This window comes from Carcharodon carcharias, chromosome 30 (assembly GCF_017639515.1).
Source record: "Carcharodon carcharias isolate sCarCar2 chromosome 30, sCarCar2.pri, whole genome shotgun sequence".
Taxonomy (NCBI): Eukaryota; Metazoa; Chordata; class Chondrichthyes; order Lamniformes; family Lamnidae; genus Carcharodon; species Carcharodon carcharias.
In genome coordinates this window covers 4,828,125-4,847,985 of record NC_054496.1, presented here as the reverse complement: position 1 = coordinate 4,847,985, position 19,861 = coordinate 4,828,125, and positions in this window count along the sequence as shown.

The window sequence follows — 19,861 nt, the reverse complement described above, 5'->3', positions numbered from 1 at the left end:
CTGGGTGAAGATGGTGCAGCGGAGTGGGTGGGGGACTGGGTGAAGATGGTGCAGGAGTGTGTGGGGACTGGGTGAAGTTGGTGCTGCGAGTGGGTTGGGGGGGACTGGTGAAGATGGTGCAGGAGTGGGTGGTGGGAACTGGGTGAAGATGGTGCAGGGATGTGGGTGGGGGACTGGGTGAAGATGGTGCAGGGAGTGGGTGGGTGGGGACTGGGTGAAGATGGTTCAGGGAGTGGGTGGGGGACTGGGTGAAGGATGGTGCAGGGAAGTGGGTGGGGGACTGGGTGAAGATGGTGCAGGGAGTGGGTGGGGGGACTGGGTGAAGATGGTCAGGGAGTGGGTGGGGGGGACTGGGTGAAGATGGTACAGGGAGTGGGTGGTGGGGGACTGGGTGAAGATGGTGCAGGGAGGTGGGTGGGTGGGGGGACTGGGTGAAGATGGTGCAGGGAGTGGGTGGTGGGGGACTGGGTGACGATGGTGCAGGGAGTGGGTGGGTGGGGGACTGGGTGAAGATGGTGCAGGGAGTGGGTGGGGGGACTGGGTGAAGATGGGTGCAGGGAGTGGGTGGGGGACTGGGTGAAGATGGTACAGGGGAGTGTGTGGGGATCTGGGTGAAGATGGTGCAGGGAGTGGGTGGGGGACTGGGTGAAGATGGTGCAGGGAGTGGGTGGGGGCCTGGGTGAAGATGGTGCAGGGAGTGGGTGGGTGGGGGGACTGGGTGAAGATGGTGCAGGGAGTGGGTGGGGGACTGGGTGAAGATGGTGCAGTGAGTGGGTGGGGGACTGGGTGAAGATGGTACAGGGAGTGGGTGGGGGACTGGGTGAAGATGGTGCAGGGAGTGGGTGGGGGACTGGGTGAAGATGGTGCAGGGAGTGGGTGGGGGACTGGGTGAAGATGGTGCAGGGAGTGGGTGGGGGACTGGGTGAAGATGGTGCAGGGAGTGGGTGGGGGACTGGGTGAAGATGGTGCAGGGAGTGGGTGGGGGACTGGGTGAAGATGGTGCAGGGAGTGGGTGGGGGACTGGGTGAAGATGGTGCAGGGAGTGGGTGGGGGACTGGGTGAAGATGGTGCAGGGAGTGGGTGGGGGACTGGGTGAAGATGGTGCAGGGAGTGGGTGGGGGACTGGGTGAAGATGGTGCAGGGAGTGGGTGGGGGACTGGGTGAAGATGGTGCAGGGAGTGGGTGGGGGACTGGGTGAAGATGGTGCAGGGAGTGGGTGGGGGACTGGGTGAAGATGGTGCAGGGAGTGGGTGGGGGACTGGGTGAAGATGGTGCAGGGAGTGGGTGGGGGACTGGGTGAAGATGGTGCAGGGAGTGGGTGGGGGACTGGGTGAAGATGGTGCAGGGAGTGGGTTGGTGGGGGACTGGGTGAAGATGGTGCAGGGAGTGGGTGGGTGACTGGGTGAAGATGGTACAGGGAGTGGGTGGGTGGGGGACTGGGTGAAGATGGTGCAGGGAGGGGGGTGGGGGGACTGGGTGAAGATGGAGCAGGGAGTGGTGGGGGGACTGGTGAAGATGGTCAGGAGTGGGTGGGGGGGACTGGGTGAAGATGGTGCAGGGAGTGGGGTGGGGGACTGGGTGAAGATGGTGCAGGGAGTGGGGTGGGGGACTGGGTGAAGATGGTGCAGGGAGTGGGTGGGGGACTGGGTGAAGATGTGCAGGGGAGTGGGTGGGGGGACTGGGTGAAGATGGTGCAGGAGTGGGTGGGTGGGGGACTGGTGAAGATGGTGCAGGGAGTGGCGGTGGGGGACTGGGTGAAGATGGTGCAGGGAGTGGGTGGGGGGGGACTGGTGAAGATGGTACAGGAGTGTGGGTGGGGGGACTGGGTGAAGATGGTGCAGGGAGTGGGTGGGGGACTGGGTGAAGATGGTACAGGGAGTGTGTGGGGACTGGGTGAAGATGGTCAGGAGTGGTGGGGGGACTGGGTGAAGATGGTGCAGTGAGTGGGTGGGGGACTGGGTGAAGATGGTACAGGGAGTGGGTGAGGGACTGTGTGGAGATGGTACAGGGAGTGGCTGGGGGACTGGGTGAAGATGGTGCAGGGAGTGGGTGGGGGTCTGGGTGAAGATGGTGCAGGAGTGCGTGGGTGGGGGACTGGGTGAAGATGGTGCAGGGAGTGGGTGGGGGACTGGTGAAGATGGTGCAGGGGAGTGGTGGGTGGGGACTGGGTGAAGATGGTGCAGGGGAGTGGGTGGGTGGGACTGGGTGAAGATGGTGCAGGAGTGGGTGGGTGTGGGGACTGGGTGAAGATGGTGCAGGAGTGGGTGGGTGGGGGACTGGTGACGATGGTGCAGGGAGTGGGTGGTGGGGGACTGGGTGAAGATGGTGCAGGGAGTGGGTGGGGGACTGGGTGAAGATGGTGCAGGGGAGTGGGTGGGGGACTGGGTGAAGATGGTGCAGGGAGTGGGTGGGTGTGGGACTTGGTGAAGATGGTGCAGGGAGTGGGTGGGGGACTGGGTGAAGATGGTGCAGGGGTGGGTGGGTGGGGGACTGGGTGAAGATGGTGCAGGAATTGAGTGGGGGACTGGGTGAAGATGGAGCAGGGTGTTGGTGGGGGACTGGAGAAGATGGTGCAGGGAGTGGGTGGGTGGGGGACTGTGTGAAGATGGTGCAGCGAGTGGGTGGGTGGGGGATTGGGTGAAGATGGTGCAGGGAAGTGGGTGGGGGACTGGGTAAAGATGGTACAGGGAGTGGGTGGGGACTGTGTGAAGATGATACAGGGAGTGGGTGGGGGACTGGGTGAAGATGTGCAGGGAGTGGGTGGGTGGGGACTGGGTGAAGATGGTGCAGGGGAGTCGGGGGGGACTGGGTGAAGATGGTGCAGGGAGTGGGTGGGGGACTGGGTGAAGATGGTGCAGGGAGTGGGTGGGGGACTGGGTGAAGATGGTGCAGGGAGTGGGTGGGGGACTGGGTGAAGATGGTGCAGGGAGTGGGTGGGGGACTGGGTGAAGATGGTGCAGGGAGTGGGTGGGGGGGACTGGGTGAAGATGGTGCAGGGAGTGTGGGTGGGGACTGGGTGAAGATGGTGCAGGGAGTGGGTGGGGACTGGGTGAAGATGGTGCAGGGAGTGGGTGGGGGACTGGGTGAAGATGGTGCAGGGAGTGGGTGGTTTGGGGACTGGGTGAAGATGGTGCAGGGAGTGGGTGGGGGACTGGGTGAAGATGGTGCAGGGAGTGGGTGGGGGACTGGGTGAAGATGGTGCAGGGAGTGGGTGGGGGACTGGGTGAAGATGGTGCAGGGAGTGGGTGGGGGACTGGGTGAAGATGGTGCAGGGAGTGGGTGGGGGACTGGGTGAAGATGGTGCAGGGAGTGGGTGGGTGGGGGACTGGGTGAAGATGGTACAGGGAGTGGGTGGGGGACTGGTGAAGATGGTGCAGGGAGTGGGTGGTGGGACTGGGTGAAGATGGTGCAGGGAGTGGGTGGGGGGGACTGGGTGAAGATGGTAGCAGGGAGTGGGTGGGTGGGGACTGGGTGAAGATGGTGCAGGGAGTGGGTGGGTGGGGACTGGGTTGAAGATGGTAGCAGGGAGGTGGGTGGGGGGACTGGGTGAAGATGGTACAGGAGTGGGTGGGGACTGGGTGAAGATGGTGCAGGGAAGTGGGTGGGGGGACTGGGTGAAGATGGTGCAGGGAGTGGGTGGGGGACTGGGTGGAAGATGGTGCAGGGCAGTGGGTGGGTGGGGGACTGGGTGAAGATGGTGCAGGGAGTGGGTGGGGGGACTGGGTGAAGATGGTGCAGGAGTGGGTGGGTGGGGAGCTGGGTGAAGATGTGACAGGGAGTGGGTGGGTGGGGGACTGGGTGAAGAATGGTGCAGGGAGTGGGTGGGGGACTGGGGTGAAGATGGTGCAGGGAGTGGGTGGGGGACTGGGTGAAGATGGTGCAGGGAGTGGGTGGGGGACTGGGTGAAGATGGTGCAGGGAATGGGGGGGGGGGGGACTGGGTGAAGATGGTGCAGGAAGTGGGTGGGGGGACTGGGGTCGAAGATGGTGCAGGAAGTGGTGGGGGTCTGGGTGAAGATGGTGCAGGGAGTGGGTGGGGGACTGGGTGAAGATGGTGCAGGGAAGTGGGTGGGGGGACTGGGTGAAGACGGTGCAGGAGTGGGTGGGGGACTGGGTGAAGATGGGGTGCAGGGGAGTGGGTGGGGACTGGGTGAAGATGGTGCAGGGGAGTGGGGGGTGGGGGACTGGGTGAAGGATGGGTGCAGGCGGGGAGTGGGTGGGTGGGACTGGGTGAAGATGGTGCAGGGAGTGGGTGGGTGGACTGGGTGAAGATGGTGCAGGGGGAGTGGGTGGTGGGGACTGGGTGAAGATGGTACAGGGAGTGGTGTGGGAGACTGGGTGAAGATGGTGCAGGGATTGTGTGTGTGAAGGACTGGGTGAAGATGGTACAGGGAGTGGGTGGGGGACTGGGTGAAGATGGTGCAGGGAGTGGGTGGGGGGGGACTGGGTGAAGATGGTGCAGGGAGTGGGTGGGGGACTGGGTGAAGATGGTGCAGGGAGTGGGTGGGGGGAATGGGTGAAGATGGTGCAGGGAAGTGGGTGGGGGGACTGGGTGAAGATGTGAGCAGGGAGTGGTGGAGGGACAGGGTGAGATGCTGCAGGGATTGGTTGGGGGACTGGGTGAAGATGGTGCAGGGAGTGGGTGGGGGACTGGGTGAAGATGGTGCAGGGATTGGGTAGGGGACTGGGTGAAGATGGTGCAGGGAGTGGGTGGGGGGGACTGGTGTGAAGATGGTGCAGGGAGTGGTGGGTGACTGGGTGAAGATGGTGCAGGCGAGTGGGTGGGCGTGACTGGGTGAAGATGGTGCAGGGAGTGGGTGGGGGACTGGGTGAAGATGGTTCAGGGGTGGGTGGGGACTGGGTGAAGATGGTGCAGGGTGGGTGGGTGGGGGACTGGGTGAAGATGGTGCAGGGAGTGGGTGGGGGACTGGGTGAAGATGGTGCAGGGAGGGTGGTGGGGACTGGGTGAAGATGGTGCAGGGAGTGGGTGGGGACTGGGTGAAGATGGTGCAGGGAGTGGGTGGGGGACTGGGTGAAGATGGTGCAGGGAGTGGGTGGGGGACTGGGTGAAGATGGTGCAGGGAGTGGGTGGGGGACTGGGTGAAGATGGTGCAGGGAGTGGGTGGGGGACTGGGTGAAGATGGTGCAGGGAGTGGGTGGGGGACTGGGTGAAGATGGTGCAGGGAGTGGGTGGGGGACTGGGTGAAGATGGTGCAGGGAGTGGGTGGGGGACTGGGTGAAGATGGTGCAGGAAGTGAGTGGGGGTCTGGGTGAAGATGGAGCAGGGAGTGGGTGGGGGACTGGGTGAAGATGGTGCAGGGAGTGGGTGGGGGTCTGGGTGAAGATGGAGCAGGGAGTTGGTGGGGGACTGGGTGAGATTGGGGCAGGGAGTGGGTGGGTGACTGGGTGAAGATGGTACAGGGAGTGGGTGGGTGACTGGGTGAAGATGGTGCAGGGAGTGGGTGGGGGCACTGGGTGAAGATGGTAGCAGGGGGTGGGGTGGTGGGGGACTGGGTGAAGATGTGCAGGGAAGTGGGTGGGGCGACTGGGTGAAGATGGTGCAGGGAGTGGGTGGGTGGGGGACTGGGTGAAGATGGTGCAGGGAGTGGGTGGGGGATTGGGTGAAGATGGTGCAGTGCGCTGGGTGGGGGATCGGGTGAAGATGGTGACAGGGCCGTGGGTGGGTGGGACTGGGTGAAGATGGTGCAGGAGTGGGTGGGGGACTGGGTGAAGATGGTTCAGGGAGTGGGTGGGGGAACTGGGTGAAGATGGTGCAGGAGTGGCTGGTGGGGACTGGGTGAAGAGGGTGCAGGATTGGGTGGGCTGGGGACTGGGTGAAGATGGTAGCAGGGAGTGGGTGGGGGGACTGGGTGAAGATGGTGCAGGAGTGGGTGGGTGACTGGGTGAAGATGGTACAGGGAGTGGGTGGGGGACTGGGTGAAGATGGTACAGGGAGTGGGTGGGGGACTGGGTGAAGATGGTACAGGGAGTGGGTGGGTGGGGGACTGGGTGAAGATGGTACAGGGAGTGGGTGGGGGACTGGGTGAAGATGGTGCAGGGAGTGGGTGGGGGACTGGGTGAAGATGGTGCAGGGAGTGGGGGGGGGACTGGGTGAAGATGGTGCAGGAGTGGGTGGGGGACTGGGTGAAGATGGTGCAGGGAGTGGGTGGGTGGGGGACTGGGTGAAGATGGTGCAGGGAGTGGGTGGGTGGGGGATTGGGTGAAGATGGTGCAGGGAGTGGGTGGGGGACTGGGTGAAGATGGTGCAGGGAGTGGGTGGGTGACTGGGTGAAGATGGTACAGGGAGTGGGTGGGGGACTGGGTGAAGATGGTGCAGGGAGTGGGTGGTGGGGGACTGGGTGAAGATGGTGCAGGGAGTGGGTGGGGGACTGGGTGAAGATGGTGCAGGGAGTGGGTGGGGGACTGGGTGAAGATGGTGCAGGGAGTGGGTGGGGGACTGGGTGAAGATGGTGCAGGGAGTGGGTGGGGGACTGGGTGAAGATGGTGCAGGGAGTGGGTGGGGGACTGGGTGAAGATGGTGCAGGGAGTGGGTGGGGGAGTGGGTGAAGATGGTGCAGGGAGTGGGTGGGGGACTGGGTGAAGATGGTGCAGGGTGTGGGTGGGGGACTGGGTGAAGATGGTGCAGGGAGTGGGTGGGGGACTGGGTGAAGATGGTGCAGGGAGTGGGTGGGTGGGGACTGGGTGAAGATGGTGCAGGGAGTGGGTGGGGGACTGGGTGAAGATGGTGCAGGGAGTGGGTGGGGGACTGGGTGAAGATGGTGCAGGGAGTGGGTGGGGGACTGGGTGAAGATGGTGCAGGGAGTGGGTGGGGGACTGGGTGAAGATGGTGCAGGGAGTGGGTGGGGGACTGGGTGAAGATGGTGCAGGGAGTGGGTGGGGGGACTGGGTGAAGATGGTGCAGGGAGTGGGTGGGTTGGGGACTGGGTGAAGATGGTGCAGGGAGTGGGTGGGGGACTGGGTGAAGATGGTGCAGGGAGTAGGTGGGGAACTGGGTGAAGATGGTGCAGGGAGGTGGTGGGGGACTGGGTGAAGATGGTACAGGAGTGGGTGGGGGACTGGGAGAAGATGGTGCAGGTATTGGGTTGGTGACTGGGTGAAGATGGTACAGGGAGTGGGTGGGTGGGGGACTGGTTGAAGATGGTGCAGGAAGTGTGTGGGCGACTGGGTGAAGATGGTGCAGGGAGTCGGTGGGTGGGTGACTGGGTGAAGATGGTGCAGCGAGTGTTTGGGGGACTGGGTGAAGATGGTACAGTGAGTGTTTGGGGGACTGGGTGAAGATGGAGCAGGGAGTGGGTGGGTGGGTGACTGGGTGAAGATGGTACAGGGAGTGGGTGGGGGACTGGGTGAAGATGGTACAGGGAGTGGGTGGGTGGGGGACTGGGTGAAGATGGTGCAGGGAGGGGTGGGGGACTGGGTGAAGATGGTGCAGGGAGTGGGTTGGGGACTGGTGAAGATGGTTTGCAGGGAGGTGGGTGGGGGGGACTGGGGTGAAGATGGTGCAGGGAGTGGGTGTGGGGGACTGGGTGAAGATGGTGCAGGGAGTGCTGGGTGGGGGACTGGGTGAAGATGGTGCAGGGTGTGGGTGGTGGGGGGACTGGGTGAAGATGGTGCAGGGAGTGGGTGGGTGGGGGACTGGGTGAAGATGGTGCAGGGAGTGGGTGGTTGGGGGACTGGGTGAAGATGGTACAGGGAGTGGGTGGGTGGGGTCTGGGTGAAGATGGTACAGGAAGTGGGTGGGGGACTGGGTGAAGATGGTGCAGCGAGTGGGTGGGGGACTGGGGTGAAGATGGCTGCACGGAGTGGGTGGGGGAGACTGGGGTGAAGATGGTGCAGGGAGTGGTGGCGGGGACTGGGTGAAGATGGTGCAGGGAGTGGGTGGGGGGGACTGGTGAAGATGGGTGCAGGGAGTGGTGGGGGACTGGGTGAAGATGGTGCAGGGAGTGGGTGGGGGACTGGGTGAAGATGGTGCAGGGAGTGGGTGGGTGGGGACTGGGTGAAGATGGTGCAGGGAGTGGGGTGGGGGACTGGGTGAAGATGGTGCAGGGAGTGGGTGGGGACTGGGTTGAAGATGGTGCAGGAAGTGTGGGTGGGGGACTGTGTGAAGATGGTGCAGGGGAGTTGGGTGGGTGGGGACTTGGGTGAAGATGGTACAGGGAGTGGGTGGGTGGGTGGACTGGTGAAGATGGTACAGGGAGTGGGTGGGGGGACTGGTGAAGAGGTACAGGGAGTGGGTGGGTGGGTGTCTGGGTGAAGATGGTACAGGAGTGTGGGTGGGGGACTGGTTGAAGATGGTGCAAGGGGAGTGGGTGTGGACGTGGGTGAAGATGGTGCAGGCAGTGGGTGGGGGACTGGGTGTAGATGGTTCAGGAAGTGGGTGGGTGGTGGACTGGGTGAAGATGGTACAGTGAGTGGGTGGGGGACTGGGTGAAGATGGTGCAGGGAGTGGGTGGGTGGGTGACTGGGTGAAGATGGTACAGGGAGTGGGTGGGTGGTGGACTGGTTGAAGATGGTGCAGGGAGTGGGTGGGTGGTGACTGGGTGAAGATGGTGCAGGGAGTGGGTGGGGGACTGGGTGAAGATGGTGCAGGGAGTGGGTGGGGGACTGGGTGAAGATGGTGCAGGGAGTGGGTGGGGGACTGGGTGAAGATGGTGCAGGGAGTGGGTGGGGGACTGGGTGAAGATGGTGCAGGGAGTGGGTGGGGGACTGGGTGAAGATGGTGCAGGGAGTGGGTGGGGGACTGGGTGAAGATGGTGCAGGGAGTGGGTGGGGGACTGGGTGAAGATGGTGCAGGGAGTGGGTGGGGGACTGGGTGAAGATGGTGCAGGGAGTGGGTGGGGGATTGGGTGAAGATGGTGCAGGGAGTGGGTGGGGGACTGGGTGAAGATGGTGCAGGGAGTGGGTGTGGGTCTGGGTGAAGATGGTACAGGGAGTGGATGGGAGGGGGACTGGGTGAAGATGGTGCAGGGAGTGGGTGGGTGGGGGACTGGGTGAAGATGGTGCAGGGAGTGGGTGGGGGACTGGGTGAAGATGGTGCAGGGAGTGGGTGGGGAACAGGGTGAAGATGGTGCAGGGAGTGGGTGGGGGTGTGGGTGAAGATGGTACAGGGAGTGGGTGGTGGAATGGGTGAAGATGGTGCAGGGAGTGGGTGGGGAACTGGGTGAAGATGGTGCAGGGAGTGGGTGGGGGACTGGGTGAAGATGGTGCAGGGAGTGGGTGGGGGACTGGGTGAAGATGGTGCAGGGAGTGGGTGGGGGACTGGGTGAAGATGGTGCAGGGAGTGGGTGGGGGACTGGGTGAAGATGGTGCAGGGAGTGGGTGGGGGACTGGGTGAAGATGGTGCAGGCTGGGTGGGTGGGGGACTGGGTGAAGATGGTGCAGGGAGTGGGTGGGGGACTGGGTGAAGATGGTGCAGGGAGTGGGTGGGGGGGGACTGGGTGAAGATGGTGCAGGGAGTGGGGGTGGGGGACTGGGTGAAGATGGTGCAGGGAGTGGGTGGGGGGACTGGGTGAAGATGGTGCAGGGAGTGGGGGTGGGGGACTGGGTGAAGATGGTGCAGGGAGTGGGTGGGGGACTGGGTGAAGATGGTGCAGGGGAGTGAGGGTGGGGGACTGGGTGAAGATGGTGCAGGGAGTGGGTGGGGGACTGGGTGAAGATGGTGCAGGGAGTGGGTGGGGGACTGGGTGAAGATGGTACAGGGAGTGGGTGGGGGGACTGGGTGAAGATGGTGCAGGGAGTGGGTGGGGGACTGGGTGAAGATGGTGCAGGGAGTGGGTGGGGGACTGGGTGAAGATGGTGCAGGGAGTGGGTGGGGGACTGGGTGAAGATGGTGCAGGGAGTGGGTGGGGGACTGGGTGAAGATGGTGCAGGGAGTGGGTGGGGGACTGGGTGAAGATGGTGCAGGGAGTGGGTGGGGGACTGGGTGAAGATGGTGCAGGGAGTGGGTGGGGGACTGGGTGAAGATGGTGCAGGGAGTGGGTGGGGGACTGGGTGAAGATGGTGCAGGGAGTGGGTGGGGGACTGGGTGAAGATGGTGCAGGGAGTGGGTGGGGGACTGGGTGAAGATGGTGCAGGGAGTGGGTGGGGGACTGGGTGAAGATGGTGCAGGGAGTGGGTGGGGGACTGGGTGAAGATGGTGCAGGGAGTGGGTGGGGGACTGGGTGAAGATGGTGCAGGGAGTGGGTTGGGGTCTGGGTGAAGATGGTGCAGGGAGTGGGTGGGGGACTGGGTGAAGATGGTGCAGGGAGTGGGTGGGGGACTGGGTGAAGATGGTGCAGGGAGTGGGTGGGGGACTGGGTGAAGATGGTACAGGGAGTGGGCGTGTGGGGGACTGGGTGAAGATGGTGCAGGGAGTGGGTGAGGGACTGGGTGAAGATGGTACAGGGAGTGGCTGGGGGACTGGGTGAAGATGGTGCAGGGAGTGGGTGGGGGACTGGGTGAAGATGGTGCAGGAAGTGGGTGGGGGACTGGGTGAAGATGGTGCAGGGAGTGGGTGGGGGACTGGGTGAAGATGGTGCAGGGAGTGGGTGGGGGACTGGGTGAAGATGGTGCAGGGAGTGGGTGGGGGACTGGGTGAAGATGGTGCAGGGAGTGGGTGGGGGACTGGGTGAAGATGGTGCAGGGAGTGGGTGGGGGACTGGGTGAAGATGGTGCAGGGAGTGGGTGGGGGACTGGGTGAAGATGGTGCAGGGAGTGGGTGGGGGACTGGGTGAAGATGGTGCAGGGAGTGGGTGGGGGACTGGGTGAAGATGGTGCAGGGAGTGGGTGGGGGACTGGGTGAAGATGGTGCAGGGAGTGGGTGGGGGACTGGGTGAAGATGGTGCAGGGAGTGGGTGGGGGGGACTGGGTGAAGATGGTGCAGGGAGTGGGTGGGGGACTGGGTGAAGATGGTGCAGGGAGTGGGTGGGGGACTGGGTGAAGATGGTGCAGGGAGTGGGTGGGGGACTGGGTGAAGATGGTGCAGGGAGTGGGTGGGGGACTGGGTGAAGATGGTGCAGGGAGTGGGTGGGGGACTGGGTGAAGATGGTGCAGGGAGTGGGTGGGGGACTGGGTGAAGATGGTGCAGGGAGTGGGTGGGGGACTGGGTGAAGATGGTGCAGGGAGTGGGTGGGGGACTGGGTGAAGATGGTGCAGGGAGTGGGTGGGGGACTGGGTGAAGATGGTGCAGGGAGTGGGTGGGGGACTGGGTGAAGATGGTGCAGGGAGTGGGTGGGGGACTGGGTGAAGATGGTGCAGGGAGTGGGTGGGGGACTGGGTGAAGATGGTGCAGGGAGTGGGTGGGTGGGGGACTGGGTGAAGATGGTGCAGGGAGTGGGTGGGGGACTGGGTGAAGATGGTGCAGGGAGTGGGTGGGGGACTGGGTGAAGATGGTGCAGGGAGTGGGTGGGGGACTGGGTGAAGATGGTGCAGGGAGTGGGTGGGGGACTGGGTGAAGATGGTGCAGGGAGTGGGTGGGGGACTGGGTGAAGATGGTGCAGGGAGTGGGTGGGGGACTGGGTGAAGATGGTGCAGGGAGTGGGTGGGGGACTGGGTGAAGATGGTGCAGGGAGTGGGTGGGGGACTGGGTGAAGATGGTGCAGGGAGTGGGTGGGTGGGGACTGGGTGAAGATGGTGCAGGGAGTGGGTGGGTGACTGGGTGAAGATGGTGCAGGGAGTGGGTGGGGGACTGGGTGAAGATGGTGCAGGGAGTGGGTGGGGGACTGGGTGAAGATGGTGCAGGGAGTGGGTGGGGGACTGGGTGAAGATGGTGCAGGGAGTGGGTGGGGGACTGGGTGAAGATGGTGCAGGGAGTGGGTGGGGGACTGGGTGAAGATGGTGCAGGGAGTGGGTGGGGGACTGGGTGAAGATGGTGCAGGGAGTGGGTGGGGGACTGGGTGAAGATGGTGCAGGGAGTGGGTGGGGGACTGGGTGAAGATGGTGCAGGGAGTGGGTGGGGGACTGGGTGAAGATGGTGCAGGGAGTGGGTGGGTGACTGGGTGAAGATGGTGCAGGGAGTGGGTGGGGGACTGGGTGAAGATGGTGCAGGGAGTGGGTGGGGGACTGGGTGAAGATGGTGCAGGGAGTGGGTGGGTTGGGGACTGGGTGAAGATGGTGCAGGGAGTGGGTGGGGGACGGGGTGAAGATGGTGCAGGGAGTGGGTGGGGGACTGGGTGAAGATGGTGCAGGGAGTGGGTGGGGGACTGGGTGAAGATGGTGCAGGGAGTGGGTGGGGGACTGGGTGAAGATGGTGCAGGGAGTGGGTGGGGGACTGGGTGAAGATGGTGCAGGGAGTGGGTGGGGGACTGGGTGAAGATGGTGCAGGGAGTGGGTGGGGGACTGGGTGAAGATGGTGCAGGGAGTGGGTGGGGGACTGGGTGAAGATGGTGCAGGGAGTGGGTGGGGGACTGGGTGAAGATGGTGCAGGGAGTGGGTGGGGGACTGGGTGAAGATGGTGCAGGGAGTGGGTGGGGGACTGGGTGAAGATGGTGCAGGGAGTGGGTGGGGGACTGGGTGAAGATGGTGCAGGGAGTGGGTGGGGGACTGGGTGAAGATGGTGCAGGGAGTGGGTGGGGGACTGGGTGAAGATGGTGCAGGGAGTGGGTGGGGGACTGGGTGAAGATGGTGCAGGGAGTGGGTGGGGGGACTGGGTGAAGATGGTGCAGGGAGTGGGTGGGGGACTGGGTGAAGATGGTGCAGGGAGTGGGTGGGGGACTGGGTGAAGATGGTGCAGGGAGTGGGTGGGGGGGGTGAAGATGGTGCAGGGAGTGGGTGGCGGACTGGGTGAAGATGGTGCAGGGAGTGGGTGGGGGAGTGGTTGAAGATGGTGCAGGGAGTGGGTGGGGGAGTGGGTGAAGATGGTGCAGGGAGTGGGTGGGGGACTGGGTGAAGATGGTGCAGGGAGTGGGTGGGGGACTGGGTGAAGATGGTGCAGGGAGTGGGTGGGGGACTGGGTGAAGATGGTGCAGGGAGTGGGTGGGTGGGGGAGTGGGTGAAGATGGTGCAGGGAGTGGGTGGGGGACTGGGTGAAGATGGTACAGGGGGTGGGTGGGTGGGGGACTGGGTGAAGATGGTGCAGGGAGTGGGTGGGGGACTGTGTGAAGATGGTGCAGGGAGTGTGTTGGTGGGGGCCTGCGTGAAGATGGTGCAGGGAGTGGGTGGGGGACTGGGTGAAGATGGTGCAGGGAGTGGGTGGGGGACTGGGTGAAGATGGTGCAGGGAGTGGGTGGGGGACTGGGTGAAGATGGTGCAGGGAGTGGGTGGGGGACTGGGTGAAGATGGTGCAGGGAGTGGGTGGGGGACTGGGTGAAGATGGTGCAGGGAGTGGGTGGGGGACTGGGTGAAGATGGTGCAGGGAGTGGGTGGGGGACTGGGTGAAGATGGTGCAGGGAGGGTGGGTGGGGGACTGGGTGAAGATGGTACAGGGAGTGGGTGGGGGACTGGGTGAAGATGGTGCAGGGAGTGGGTGGGGGACTGGGTGAAGATGGTGCAGGGAGTGGGTGGGGGACTGGGTGAAGATGGTGCAGGGAGTGGGTGGGGGACTGGGTGAAGATGGTACAGCAAGTGGGTGTGGGGGACTGGGTGAAGATGGTGCAGGGAGTCGGTGAGGGACTGGGTGAAGATGGTGCAGGGAGTGGGTGGGGGACTGGGTGAAGATGGTGCAGGGAGTGGGTGGGGGACTGGGTGAAGATGGTGCAGGGAGTGGGTGGGGGACTGGGTGAAGATGGTGCAGGGAGTGGGTGGGGGACTGGGTGAAGATGGTGCAGGGAGTGGGTGGGGGACTGGGTGAAGATGGTGCAGGGAGTGGGTGGGGGACTGGGTGAAGATGGTGCAGGGAGTGGGTGGGGGACTGGGTGAAGATGGTGCAGGGAGTGGGTGGGGGACTGGGTGAAGATGGTGCAGGGAGTGGGTGGGTGGGGACTGGGTGAAGATGGTGCAGGGAGTGGGTGGGGGACTGGGTGAAGATGGTGCAGGGAGTGGGTGGGGGACTGGGTGAAGATGGTGCAGGGAGTGGGTGGGTGGGGACTGGGTGAAGATGGTGCAGGGAGTGGGTGGGGGACTGGGTGAAGATGGTGCAGGGAGTGGGTGGGGGACTGGGTGAAGATGGTGCAGGGAGTGGGTGGGGGACTGGGTGAAGATGGTGCAGGGAGTGGGTGGGGGACTGGGTGAAGATGGTGCAGGGAGTGGGTGGGGGACTGGGTGAAGATGGTGCAGGGAGTGGGTGGGGGACTGGGTGAAGATGGTGCAGGGAGTGGGTGGGGGACTGGGTGAAGATGGTGCAGGGAGTGGGTGGGGGACTGGGTGAAGATGGTGCAGGGAGTGGGTGGGGGACTGGGTGAAGATGGTGCAGGGAGTGGGTGGGGGACTGGGTGAAGATGGTGCAGGGAGTGGGTGGGGGACTGGGTGAAGATGGTGCAGGGAGTGGGTGGGGGACTGGGTGAAGATGGTGCAGGGAGTGGGTGGGGGGGACTGGGTGAAGATGGTGCAGGGAGTGGGTGGGGGACTGGGTGAAGATGGTGCAGGGAGTGGGTGGGGGACTGGGTGAAGATGGTGCAGGGAGTGGGTGGGGGACTGGGTGAAGATGGTGCAGGGAGTGGGTGGGGGACTGGGTGAAGATGGTGCAGGGAGTGGGTGGGGGACTGGGTGAAGATGGTGCAGGGAGTGGGTGGGGGACTGGGTGAAGATGGTGCAGGGAGTGGGTGGGGGACTGGGTGAAGATGGTGCAGGGAGTGGGTGGGGGACTGGGTGAAGATGGTGCAGGGAGTGGGTGGGGGGGACTGGGTGAAGATGGTGCAGGGAGTGGGTGGGGGACTGGGTGAAGATGGTGCAGGGAGTGGGTGGGGGACTGGGTGAAGATGGTGCAGGGAGTGGGTGGGGGACTGGGTGAAGATGGTGCAGGGAGTGGGTGGGGGACTGGGTGAAGATGGTGCAGGGAGTGGGTGGGGGACTGGGTGAAGATGGTGCAGGGAGTGGGTGGGGGACTGGGTGAAGATGGTGCAGGGAGTGGGTGGGGGACTGGGTGAAGATGGTGCAGGGAGTGGGTGGGGGACTGGGTGAAGATGGTGCAGGGAGTGGGTGGGGGACTGGGTGAAGATGGTGCAGGGAGTGGGTGGGGGACTGGGTGAAGATGGTGCAGGGAGTGGGTGGGGGACTGGGTGAAGATGGTGCAGGGAGTGGGTGGGGGACTGGGTGAAGATGGTGCAGGGAGTGGGTGGGGGACTGGGTGAAGATGGTGCAGGGAGTGGGTGGGGACTGGGTGAAGATGGTGCAGGGAGTGGGTGGGGGACTGGGTGAAGATGGTGCAGGGAGTGGGTGGGGGACTGGGTGAAGATGGTGCAGGGAGTGGGTGGGGGGGACTGGGTGAAGATGGTGCAGGGAGTGGGTGGGGGACTGGGTGAAGATGGTGCAGGGAGTGGGTGGGGGACTGGGTGAAGATGGTGCAGGGAGTGGGTGGGGGACTGGGTGAAGATGGTGCAGGGAGTGGGTGGGGGACTGGGTGAAGATGGTGCAGGGAGTGGGTGGGGGACTGGGTGAAGATGGTGCAGGGAGTGGGTGGGGGACTGGGTGAAGATGGTGCAGGGAGTGGGTGGGGGACTGGGTGAAGATGGTGCAGGGAGTGGGTGGGGGACTGGGTGAAGATGGTGCAGGGAGTGGGTGGGGGACTGGGTGAAGATGGTGCAGGGAGTGGGTGGGGGACTGGGTGAAGATGGTGCAGGGAGTGGGTGGGGGACTGGGTGAAGATGGTGCAGGGAGTGGGTGGGGGACTGGGTGAAGATGGTGCAGGGAGTGGGGGTGGGGGACTGGGTGAAGATGGTGCAGGGAGTGGGTGGGGGACTGGGTGAAGATGGTGCAGGGAGTGGGTGGGGGACTGGGTGAAGATGGTGCAGGGAGTGGGTGGGGGACTGGGTGAAGATGGTGCAGGGAGTGGGTGGGGGACTGGGTGAAGATGGTGCAGGGAGTGGGTGGGGGACTGGGTGAAGATGGAGCAGGGAGTTGGTGGGGGACTGGGTGAAGATGGTGCAGGAATTGAGTCGGGGTCTGGGTGAAGATGGTGCAGGGAGTGGGTGGGTGGGGGACTGGGTGAAGATGGTGCAGGGAGTGGGTGGGGGAATGGGTGAAGGTGCAGGGAGTGGGTGGGTGGGTGACTGGGTGAAGATGGTGCAGCGCTGGGTGGGTGGGGGATTGGGTGAAGATGGTGCAGGGAGTGAGTGGGGGACTGGGTGAAGATGGTGCAGGGAGTGGGTGGGGGGGGTGAAGATGGTGCAGGGAGTGGGTGGGGGGGAAAGATGGTGCAGGGAGTGGGTGGGGGACTGGGTGAAGATGGTGCAGGGAGTGGGTGGGGGACTGGGTGAAGATGGTGCAGGGAGTGGGTGGGGGACTGGGTGAAGATGGTGCAGGGAGTGGGTGGGGGACTGGGTGAAGATGGTGCAGGGAGTGGGTGGGGGACTGGGTGAAGATGGTGCAGGGAGTGGGTGGGGGACTGGGTGAAGATGGTGCAGGGAGTGGGTGGGGGACTGGGTGAAGATGGTGCAGGGAGTGGGTGGGGGACTGGGTGAAGATGGTGCAGGGAGTGGGTGGGTGGGGGACTGGGTGAAGATGGTGCAGGGAGTGGGTGGGTTGGGGACTGGGTGAAGATGGTGCAGGGAGTGGGTGGGGGACTGGGTGAAGATGGTGCAGGGAGTGGGTGGGGAACTGGGTGAAGATGGTGCAGGGAGGTGGTGGGGGACTGGGTGAAGATGGTGCAGGGAGTGGGTGGGGGACTGGGTGAAGATGGTGCAGGGAGTGGGTGGGGGACTGGGTGAAGATGGTGCAGGGAGTGGGTGGGGGACTGGGTGAAGATGGTGCAGGGAGTGGGTGGGGGACTGGGTGAAGATGGTGCAGGGAGTGGGTGGGGGACTGGGTGAAGATGGTGCAGGGAGTGGGTGGGGGACTGGGTGAAGATGGTGCAGGGAGTGGGTGGGGGACTGGGTGAAGATGGTGCAGGGAGTGGGTGGGGGACTGGGTGAAGATGGTGCAGGGAGTGGGTGGGTGGGGGACTGGGTGAAGATGGTGCAGGGAGTGGGTGGGGGACTGGGTGAAGATGGTGCAGGGAGTGGGTGGGGGACTGGGTGAAGATGGTGCAGGGAGTGGGTGGGGGACTGGGTGAAGATGGTGCAGGGAGTGGGTGGGGGACTGGGTGAAGATGGTGCAGGGAGTGGGTGGGGGACTGGGTGAAGATGGTGCAGGGAGTGGGTGGGGGACTGGGTGAAGATGGTGCAGGGAGTGGGTGGGGGACTGGGTGAAGATGGTGCAGGGAGTGGGTGGGGGACTGGGTGAAGATGGTGCAGGGAGTGGGTGGGGGACTGGGTGAAGATGGTGCAGGGAGTGGGTGGGGGACTGGGTGAAGATGGTGCAGGGAGTGGGTGGGGGACTGGGTGAAGATGGTGCAGGGAGTGGGTGGGGGACTGGGTGAAGATGGTGCAGGGAGTGGGTGGGTGGGGACTGGGTGAAGATGGTGCAGGGAGTGGGTGGGGGACTGGGTGAAGATGGTGCAGGGAGTGGGTGGGGGACTGGGTGAAGATGGTGCAGGGAGTGGGTGGGGGACTGGGTGAAGATGGTGCAGGGAGTGGGTGGGGGACTGGGTGAAGATGGTGCAGGGAGTGGGTGGGGGACTGGGTGAAGATGGTGCAGGGAGTGGGTGGGGGACTGGGTGAAGATGGTGCAGGGAGTGGGTGGGGGACTGGGTGAAGATGGTGCAGGGAGTGGGTGGGGGACTGGGTGAAGATGGTGCAGGGAGTGGGTGGGGGACTGGGTGAAGATGGTGCAGGGAGTGGGTGGGGGACTGGGTGAAGATGGTGCAGGGAGTGGGTGGGGGACTGGGTGAAGATGGTGCAGGGAGTGGGTGGGGGACTGGGTGAAGATGGTGCAGGGAGTGGGTGGGTGGGGGACTGGGTGAAGATGGTGCAGGGAGTGGGTGGGGGACTGGGTGAAGATGGTGCAGGGAGTGGGTGGGGGGGACTGGGTGAAGATGGTGCAGGGAGTGGGTGGGGGACTGGGTGAAGATGGTGCAGGGAGTGGGTGGGGGAATGGGTGAAGATGGCGCAGGGAGTGGGTGGGGGACTGGGTGAAGATGGTGCAGGGAGTGGGTGGGGGACTGGGTGAAGATGGTGCAGGGAGTGGGTGGGGGACTGGGTGAAGATGGTGCAGGGAGTGGGTGGGGGACTGGGTGAAGATGGTGCAGGGAGTGGGTGGGGGACTGGGTGAAGATGGTGCAGGGAGTGGGTGGGGGACTGGGTGAAGATGGTGCAGGGAGTGGGTGGGGGACTGGGTGAAGATGGTGCAGGGAGTGGGTGGGGGACTGGGTGAAGATGGTGCAGGGAGTGGGTGGGGGACTGGGTGAAGATGGTGCAGGGTGTGGGTGGGGGACTGGGTGAAGATGGTGCAGGGAGTGGGTGGGGGACTGGGTGAAGATGGTGCAGGGAGTGGGTGGGGGACTGGGTGAAGATGGTGCAGGGAGTGGGTGGGGGACTGGGTGAAGATGGTGCAGGGAGTGGGTGGGGGACTGGGTGAAGATGGTGCAGGGAGTGGGTGGGGGACTGGGTGAAGATGGTGCAGGGAGTGGGTGGGGGACTGGGTGAAGATGGTGCAGGGAGTGGGTGGGGGACTGGGTGAAGATGGTGCAGGGAGTGGGTGGGGGACTGGGTGAAGATGGTGCAGGGAGTGGGTGGGGGACTGGGTGAAGATGGTGCAGGGAGTGGGTGGGGGACTGGGTGAAGATGGTGCAGGGAGTGGGTGGGGGACTGGGTGAAGATGGTGCAGGGAGTGTGTGGCGGACTGGGTGAAGATGGTGCAGGGAGTGGGTGGGCGACTGGGTGAAGATGGTGCAGGGAGTGGGTGGGTGGGGACTGGGTGAAGATGGTGCAGGGAGTGGGTGGGGGACTGGGTGAAGATGGTGCAGGGAGTGGGTGGGGGACTGGGTGAAGATGGTGCAGGGAGTGGGTGGGGGACTGGGTGAAGATGGTGCAGGGAGTGGGTGGGGGACTGGGTGAAGATGGTGCAGGGAGTGGGTGGGGGACTGGGTGAAGATGGTGCAGGGAGTGGGTGGGGGACTGGGTGAAGATGGTGCAGGGAGTGGGTGGGGGACTGGGTGAAGATGGTGCAGGGAGTGGGTGGGGGACTGGGTGAAGATGGTGCAGGGAGTGGGTGGGGGACTGGGTGAAGATGGTGCAGGGAGTGGGTGGGGGACTGGGTGAAGATGGTGCAGGGAGTGGGTGGGGGACTGGGTGAAGATGGTGCAGGGAGTGGGTGGGGGACTGGGTGAAGATGGTGCAGGGAGTGGGTGGGGGACTGGGTGAAGATGGTGCAGGGAGTGGGTGGGGGACTGGGTGAAGATGGTGCAGGGAGTGGGTGGGGGGACTGGGTGAAGATGGTGCAGGGAGTGGGTGGGGGACTGGGTGAAGATGGTGCAGGGAGTGGGTGGGGGACTGGGTGAAGATGGTGCAGGGAGTGGGTGGGGGCCTGCGTGAAGATGCTGCAGGGTGTGGGTGGGGGACTGGGTGAAGATGGTGCAGGGAGTGGGTGGGGGACTGGGTGAAGATGGTGCAGGGAGTGGGTGGGGGACTGGGTGAAGATGGTGCAAGAGTGAGGGGCTGGGGACTGGGTGAAAGATGGGTACAGGGGAGTGGGAGGGTTGGGGGGACTGGGTGAAGATGGTGCAGGGAGTGTGTGGGGGACTGGGTGAAGATGGTGCAGGGGAGTGGGTCGGGGACTAGGTGAAGATGGTGCAGGGAGTGGGTGGGTGTGGGACTGGGGTGAAGATGGTGCAGGGAGTGGGTGGGTGGGGGACTGGGTGAAGATGGTGGCAGGAGTGGGTGGTGGGGACTGGGTGA